General features: G+C 37.7%; 1 pseudogene; it reads right to left on the bottom strand.

Annotated features, from left to right (window-relative positions):
- Positions 1-73: 73 nt before the first annotated feature.
- Positions 74-867, bottom strand: LOC116069906 (annotated as a pseudogene).
- Between the last annotated feature and the right edge of the window lie 8,141 nt (positions 868-9,008).

Genomic DNA, 9,008 nt, shown 5'->3' with positions numbered 1-9,008 from the left:
GTGTGTGTGTGTGTGTGTGTGTGTGTGTGTGTGTGTGTGTGTGTGTGTGTGTAGAAAACTTAGTAGTATACATTTAACCCAGCTTAGTGTCTAGTTCTTTAGCCTTTTCTCTTTCCAACTTGGCAATGTGAGTCACAGACTTAGACCCAGGGATGTTGCCTCCCCAGTGGCGGCGAATCTCATCATATCTGCCCTTGTAATTGCCCCTAATAGTTTCCACAAGCTTAGCCAGAGCACCCTTGCCTTCTGAGTTAACCTGTGTGAGAGCAAGAGAGGTACATGCCTTTCCGTGGAGCAGGCACCCTAGCCTGGCCTTTCCCTTGATGATGCAGTAGGGCACCCCATCTTTTGACACAGGGCAGGAAGGAAAACCACCAGCTCAATGGGGTCTACATAATTGGCAATCACCACCAGCTGAGCCTTCTTGTTCTCCACCAACTTGGTGACTGCATTGACTCTTGCTCAGAGGATAGATGGTCTGTTGGTTGGGATGTCCACTTTGCCAGCAGCTTTTGTCTAAGCACAGGTTAGTAGTTTTTGCATCTTCTTCTGCTTTGCCCCTGGCCTGTGCTTGTGGGCAAGCTTAAGCAGCTGGGTAGCTGTTTGCCAGTCCAGGGCCTGGGTGAACCTGTTAATAGTAGGAGGTTCTTTGAGCCTTTTATAGAGGATGGCCATTTGCTACTGCAGCCTGAAGAAGCAGGAACATTTGACAAAGCATGTGATATCTCTTTTGAGCTGGACATCCTACCCAATGCTGAAGTTCTTGGGCCTTTTCTCAAACAAAGGTTTGACCACCTTTTTGGCCTCCTATTTCTTCACAGTGGCCAGGGCTACCTTCTTTCTCTTGGCCTTCTTTCTTTTGGGCATCTTACTTGGTTGAAGGAAAGAACTAGGTATTTTTGTTTTCATTTTGTTTTTGTTTTGTTTTAATAGTAATTTTCATTACAGTTTGCTGGATTGCTTAACATGAATAAGTATTTCCTTGTAGAAGGTGACCCTGACAGTTTTCTTTTTAAATCTTTCAATGAATTGTACTCTACTCTAGAGAAATCAGGATTAATTGTTTCCTCTCTTGAGGAAAACTATCATTTTAATTTAAATATTATTTAAATACATATATATTTAATATATACATATAAATATATTTTATATAAATTGAAATATGTATTTTATTAGATTTAAATTGTATGTGTATATGCATATCTCTCTTATTTCTCTCTCTGTCTATCTCTGTCTCTGTCTCTGTCTCTGTCTCTCTCTGTGCATGTGTCAGTTTTGTGTCCATGTAGAGGGAGACAGATGTGCAAATGTTAATTCTCATGCAGATCAGAGAATGAACTCAGATGTAGGAACCATCTTCTTTCACTCTCCAACCCCCACCTCCCCATTTTAGATAAGCTCTCTTATTCTACTGGCATTCTCCAAGTAGTGTCTAGGCTGTCTGTCAATACACTCCCAATTATCTCTGACTTCCCCTCCATCACGCCTGTATTCTAAAGTGCAAGCCATCATGCCTGTCTTTTGTGTATGTATGCAGTCTCTGTGGTTGTGATGATATTACAAATAAATGCTGATACGTCGGGCCTTACCTAGGTTTGGGGGATATGAATTTTAGTTTTTCACATTTGTACAGCAAGGCCTTTATCCGCTGTACCATCTCCATGCCACAAAACTATTTGCTATTCTTTTTTTCTTAAATATTCTAGCTGTCATTAGTAACCACTGAATTATGCAAAGAAGCACAATTTGGTGACAGGAGTGGTATTTCCCAGCCGGCTTTGCTCTGCTTGTCAGGGTTCATTCAAGATAGCTTTGGCTATTCAGAACTTTTTGTGGCTCCATCAACATTTTAAACTATTTTTAGTTCTATAAACATGCTGTTGGAATTTTGACAGGGATTACTATGACTCTTTAGAAGGCTTTGTTTTATACATATACTTGAGTAACCCTAGTACGAACCAGAGGGCTAGACTATCTCCGCATTCAGTGTGCAGTCTTCAATTTCTTTAATCACTGATTTATGCATCTTAGAATGTAGATCCCTTACCTACTTGTTCAAATTTATTCTAAAGTGTTTTCCTATAAGAAGGCTTTTGAACTTCTATTTCAGATAGTTTCTTGTGATTGTACAAATATGGTACTGATTTTTATACATTGATTCTATAGGCTTCACTTTAAAGGAATTTGTTTTCTTATTCTGAAGGATTTGGGGAAAGACTTTTTTAGTGTTTTTACATATAACCAAATGTTATCTGAAAACAGGCAATTTGTTCCCTTCCTTTTGGAATTGCATGTCATTCATTTTTACCAACTTTCTAAACAGATGCTCTTCCACATGTCTATTTGAAAGCAGGAACTTTATACAAAGATCATTGTCTTCCAGGTACATAGCAGGTGGGATATTTGTACCAGGTTGGCACTAAGCACTACTGCATCCTGGAGCTGCTTACAAATGCTCAGAAGGTAGCCTTTTGAGTCGACTTCCAAATAAAAAGAGAAGCAGATGTCTAGCCTGGAGTTCAGACTTTACATGCATACCTGTCAGCTTATTTCTCTTTACATCTCAGGAATTCGGAAGAAAAACTATCCCCCTCCCCATGCTGCCATTCCACATTTCTCTTCCAAAATAAAGCAAAACAATAAAAGTTAACTGTATAACCTAATATGGGTATTTATTAAAGATAAGGATAGTGGGCCTGGGTAGAAAATAATACATTAAAACTTAATCCATCAGTTTTCTCTTTAATGCTCAAGTTCTGTTCCACTTTCATCCTTTCTCCATAAAACTAGGGCAGAGAAGTAAACATAAAGTGCAGTTGAACACTTCATTGATGACTATATAATCACAGAATGAAAATGAACCTAAGAAGAACAGAGTCTGTGGCATTTAATTATTTGGGCATTGGAAGATTTGTAATTGTCCTTATTACTGTGTATCCTTCTTGGTAAAATGTCAACAATCATACAAAATTAAAGTTGATTATGGGCTTTGCCCCACTGCTGACTGTAGAAATCTGCAAGCCTTATTTAATAATCCTTTACTATTTCTGTTCTCAGCCAGTGAAGATTTAGCACTTATTTATAAAAGACTGATCTGTATATAACTTAATGGTTTTGATAATAGAAATTATAGTACATAAATACTTTATTAATAACTGATGTAGAACACAGACATAATTAGTTTTAAAGTAAATGATAATTTATAAATACTGTCAATTATATTTTTTGCCTAATATTTCTTGAATGCTAACTCCATGCCAAATATTTTCCCAGAGGTCAAGGTGAAGTAAATAAGATATTTTAAAAATGGTATATGGTTAGAGTCAAACATGATAAGTGCCTTGGGTTGTCTATACTAGTTATAAATTTGGAAAATATACATACATGGTATGTTCATAAGTGACATACCCACTTTATGGCTAATTGGGCAAAAGGTGAAAATCAGGAAAGAATCTTTATCATCATTCTTTGTAAAATATTTGCTGTTTGATTCATGCTAATGCCACTCATTCCACTTTGTTTTCTCTACACTAGCCCAATAAATACTGAGGCATACTATGAGAGATACAGCCTACAGTGTGGCATGCATTAGAAGGCAGGGATGGATACAAGGATCACAAAGAGGGAAGTGTTTGGATCTTCCATAGGAATCTTGTCATCCACTCACTAAGGAGATACTGGAATTAATATAACTCTAAAAGATAAAGTTTCTTATGTTAAAAAGGAAATGAAGAGAGACTCAAAGATTGCCAATTTTACTGAAATGGGAGCAAAGTCTTCAGCATTCATATTTAGCTAAAACCCTCCTCCTCCCCATTTTACACTCAATATAATGGGAAGGGTTGGCTTGACTTTTGTATGATAAAACAGAGAGCTATTAGATCCTCTAATATTCAGAAAGAACTTTGATTTTATTTCATCACTATTTTTTATTTCAAGCCAAATTGAATTAATAGAATATTGTAGGTTCTTAGTATTTGAAAGGGAATATAGTGCCTTACTTGCTCACAAAATTTGTAGACATAAAGGAGTCATGTAAATGGAGTTAAAGATGTCTTTTCCATTAACAATATGTACTGGATGGTTAAACATAGGTCTTAGTCAAAGGGACCCATTAATGTCCCTATTCATACTGCAAAATTACTCAAAGAACCCAAAAAGTTTTGCTGTACCTTCTTTTGTTCAGGCTCTTGCAGAAAGATGGTAGTAAACTTAAGGCCTGGCTTCTAGTTCTATCAGAGTATTAGCAGTATAATTATGGTACTCAACAGATTTTTATGCCAAGACTCAATGTTTTAATGATCAGGAGAGAAGTTCTTCTCAGTGTTAAGTAGTGAAGAGTGAGCAGAAGCTTAAGCATGCGCCTCTGGAGGAGATTTCTTCACTTGGAAGGAGAAATGAACACAGGTTATATATTCTGTAGGCAACGTAAACAGGCATATTACTTTAAATATTGAATGGATCTGACCTCATGTGGAGAAATCTGCAGTTTATAAAATATGAGAATGACAATCTATTAATTCAGCAGCTGAGATGTGAAATACTATTTAATAATTGAACATACACATTAAATTCATATGTACTTAAAATGACCTTTTAAAAGTATATAAAAATGAGTGTTATGCTAATTTAATAGTAGTACAACCCATATATAAAAACAGCATGTGTAAATGAGAAAGAAGGTAGCATTGCTTTTAAAAGGTCTTAATTGGTTTTAGAACACTGGGTAATCAGCCCTGAAATCATGTGTATTCGATCAATACTAAACAACCTCAGCAGTGTTTGTTTGTATGTGTGTGTGTGGGGGGGGCAGTGTGGAATTTCTCAATTAAAGGCATGGAAGGAGTTTGAATAAGGAAGGGGAATGGAAGGAAATGATGTAATTATATTTTAACAACAACAACAAAAACCTTTAAGACAATTCTCACTTTATCTAGAAGAGTATTTGTCAATATTGTCTAAAGACTGTTGAGTACATTACCAGTAATTAAGCCTTATAGGTAAGGATGAGGGATATAGATGTTTCAGAAAAGCAGATAGCCACACAAGTCTTGGAGAGAGAGCAACCAAGAGGAAGTGCTTCCCATGAATCACGTAGAAGAATGTTTGGCCAAAGTCACTGCATTTGAGAGAGATAAATTAAAACCTAGAACTTGTACAGATCCAAGTCCATAGAAAAAATGAGAAACAAGAAACCTCAGCATTTTTGGAGGTTAAGATGGTTTGAAGAACTGGTAAATGAAAATATCTTTTTATTCTTTTATTCTATTTTTGAGATAGGGTATCTCTATGTTGTCTTGGGAGCCTAGAACTTGTTATGCAGACACGACTGGCCCTAAACTCACAAAGACCTGGCTGCTTCTGCTTCCTGATTTCTGGAATTAAAGACATATACCTCCATGCCTGGTCAATATTTTTGTTCTTAAGAGCATATAGTGGATATTACATAGAGTACATATGGAGGTCAGAGGACAACTTAGAGTAGCTGGTTTTCTCTCAAAATATCCTCCTTTTTGTTTATAAGATTCTGTATTTTCTATTCAAAGCCAGATGTCTAAAAGAAGATGCACAGAGGAAAAATATCACTTCAGAGTATATGTGACAAAGGGTTCCCTTTTCCTCATATTCTGCCACATATGTATCAGAAACTCCCTCTAAACAACTTTTCATCTGTGAATAGGCTCATTGATACAAAATTTTCATCTGTACAGAACTTAGTGAATATTGATAATACTATAATTGTGAGTCACTATTATCATGGACAGCAGACCTAGAGTTCTTATCGGACTTGCCTGTAATGCCTCCTTAGCTCCTTGGTAACAGTCCCAAGGATAAGGGAACAACTGGCAAAGGTAGAATGTCTTCACAAGATGAAACTCTTCTAGGTAGAATAGTCAAGCACAAGTTGAGTCTGAGATTTATCTTTGTTTTATATGTTTGTTGTTATCATCATCATCATCATCATCATCATCTTCATCATTATTTAATCTTTTTTCACAGTCCAGTTGCCAGTGCCCTCCTTGTCAGCCTTCTAACATCTCCCCATCCTACTCCCCTTCCCCAGTCTCCAAGAGGATATTCCCACCTCCACACCATCAGACATTACCATTTCCTGAGACCTCAAGTCTCTCAAGGATTAGGTGCATCTTCTCTCACTGAGGCCGGACCAGGCAGTCCTCTGCTGTATATGTGTTGGGGGCCTCATATCAGTTGGTGTATGCTGCCTGGTTGGTGGCTCAGTGTCTGAGAGATCTTGGGGGTCCAGTTTAGTTGAGACTGCTAGTCCTCCCTTGAGGTTACTCCCTCTTCAGGTTCTTCCAGCCCTTTCCCAATTCAACTAAAGGGGTCACCTGATTCTGTCCACTGGTTGGGTGTAAGTATCTACATTTGACTATTTTAGCTGCCTGATAGGCTTCTGGAAGAGCAGCCATGCCAGGCTCCTGTCTGTAAGCACACCACAGCATCAGTAACAGTGTAGGGCCCTGAAGCCTCCCCTTGAGCTGGATCCCAATTTGGGCTGGTCACTGAACCTCCCCTCCCTCAGTCTCCTCTCCATTTCCATCCCAGCAGATCTTTTAGAGAGAATCAACTCTGGGTCAGAACTCTTGACTGTGGGATGGCAACCCCATCCCTCCACTTGGTGCCCTTTCTTTTTACTGGAGATGGACTCAGTAAGTTACCTCTCCCCACTTTTGGGCATTTCATCTAAGGCCTCTCCCTTTGAGTCCTGAGCTTCTTTCACCTCCTAGGTCTCTGGTACATTCTAGGGACTCAGCTATTAAGAACGAGGGCATCCTGAGTTTTGCAGGCAAATGGGTGGAGCTAGAGAATATCATCCTGAATATGGTAACTCAGACCCGAAAGGACATGCATGGTATGTACTCACTAAAAAGTGGATATTAACTAAAAAATGTGCAGAATACCCAGGATACATTCCACAGATCTTACAAAGGTTAACAAGCTTAAGGACCCCAGTGAGGATGCCTTAATCCCACTAGGGAGAGAGAAAGAGCAACCATTGGGGAGAAGTGGGTAGAGAGAGGGAGGGAGGATCTTGGGTGGGAGAAGGAAAAGGGGAATATGATCAGGTATTGGAGGTGGAAACAGGAGTGAAGCCCTGAGGGCCAGCATAAGGAAGGGAAACAAGCAACTTCAGGAGGTAGGAGTGGGGAGTTTAATCTTTTTAAGGGAAGTACTGGATAGACAGGACCAAGATAATCTAGTGTGTGAGGCCTGTCTTGGCTAGGTACACAGAGTAATGCGACAGAGAAAGATAAAGACATAGAGACAGGCAAAGAGACAGATAAACAGACATCAAATAGACAAACAGTAAGAGACTTAGGCTATAACAGTGCCTGACTAATACAGAAGTAGAAGCTCACAGCCATCCATTGGACTGAGCACAGGGTCCCCAATGAAGGAGGTAGAGAAAGGACCCAAGGAGCTGAACAGTTTACAGCCCCTTAGGACAAACAACAATATGAACTAACTAGTACCCTCAGAGCTCCCAGGGACTAAACCACCAACCAAAGAGTACACATGGTGGGACTAATGGCTCCAGCTACATATGTAGCATAAGATGGCCTAGTCAGTCATCAATGGGAAGAGAGGTCCTTGGTCCTGTGAAGGTTCTGTGCCCCAGTGTAGGGAATGCCAGGGCCAGGAAGTGTGTGAGGGTGGGTTGGTGAGTAGGGGGGAGGGGGAGGGAACAGGATTTTTTTGTTGTTGTTTTTTGGTTTTTGTTTTTTTTTTGGAGGGGAAACCAGGAAAGGAGATATCATTTGAAATGTAAATAAAGAAAATATCTAATAAAATAGAAAAAAAAGAATTTTGTTAAACAGGAAGAATGTGTTCAAGGATTGTATTGATTATCATTTTGAAGGCACTTAAATGATACATTGTAAAGTGCTCAGCTTAGTTTTTAAGTTCTCTCAATATTTAGTAAAACAAAAGGGTGATGCATATCCTAAAAAGAGAGGAAATTAATTAAGACCTTTCCTATGGCTATCATGTCCCCCAAGACGAATTTGCACATCAAAGACAGAATAAAGGTGCAACATTACCTTTTGTTCATGGCCACTTGATTTTCATTGTCTTTGTTGTTTCTTATTTCACTTAGCTTACTAACTTGCAAATGTTACTAACAGGAAGTAAAACAGAACAAGTTAGAAATTGTTAAAGTGTTAGCCCTTTTACTATGTTAGGTTATGGAAACAGCATGTGAATTCACCTGTTTATGCCATATTACTACTGATAATTCTCAATGAGACTTTAATTGCCCTAATTTCTGTTCTGAATGTAGAGCCTGGGATCTGTGCCAACAGTGAGTTCTTTGAAAACAATCATAAAAATATATTCATGTGTTGATTTGCAAACATGTCCCTTGCTTAATTGGTTCACTACATGGAGTGTTAGTGAATTATACATCTTGTTATCTTCAATTTAATCATAAATTCTAATGAAGGCCTTCACTGAAAAAATATTGCAGTAACTCATGACATTCTGAGAGAAATGGGACACTGAAAAATTATCAAAATTTAAAGGTAAATAATTTCTGTTAAATAATACTTTTATTTTTAAATTTTGAAGTCTCATTGCTTAATAAAAAATCTCATTTTGATATATTTTAGAACTAGAATTAAACTTTTTAATAATTTTTATTGTATTTCTTTTTGCCAGAAAATAAGAACTTATGTCATGTAATATTTACCTTCATTCATTTAAAAATATAATAATTCATACTGATAACAATGAAAATGTATAGTCTAGAGGTTCACACACTGAGTAGCTGAAAAATAGTATAAACCAATTTAAAAAGGAATAATATCACAGTTATAATCTCTCTTTCTGGAGTTGAATAGCTCCCAAAAGTCTGTCACTTAAAATTATTGGAATCAATAGCTAATTTTCAGTCAATTGTAGGCTACTCTTGTGGGTAATATTTTAAACAAGTACAAGAAAAAATTATAGAATAGTATCAGAAATAATTTAGAGCCCACATTTAATAC

This window comes from Mastomys coucha, unplaced genomic scaffold (assembly GCF_008632895.1).
Source record: "Mastomys coucha isolate ucsf_1 unplaced genomic scaffold, UCSF_Mcou_1 pScaffold22, whole genome shotgun sequence".
Classification (NCBI taxonomy): Eukaryota; Metazoa; Chordata; class Mammalia; order Rodentia; family Muridae; genus Mastomys; species Mastomys coucha.
Note: the sequence above shows the minus strand (reverse complement) of the source record. Positions and strands in the feature narration are given on the sequence as shown.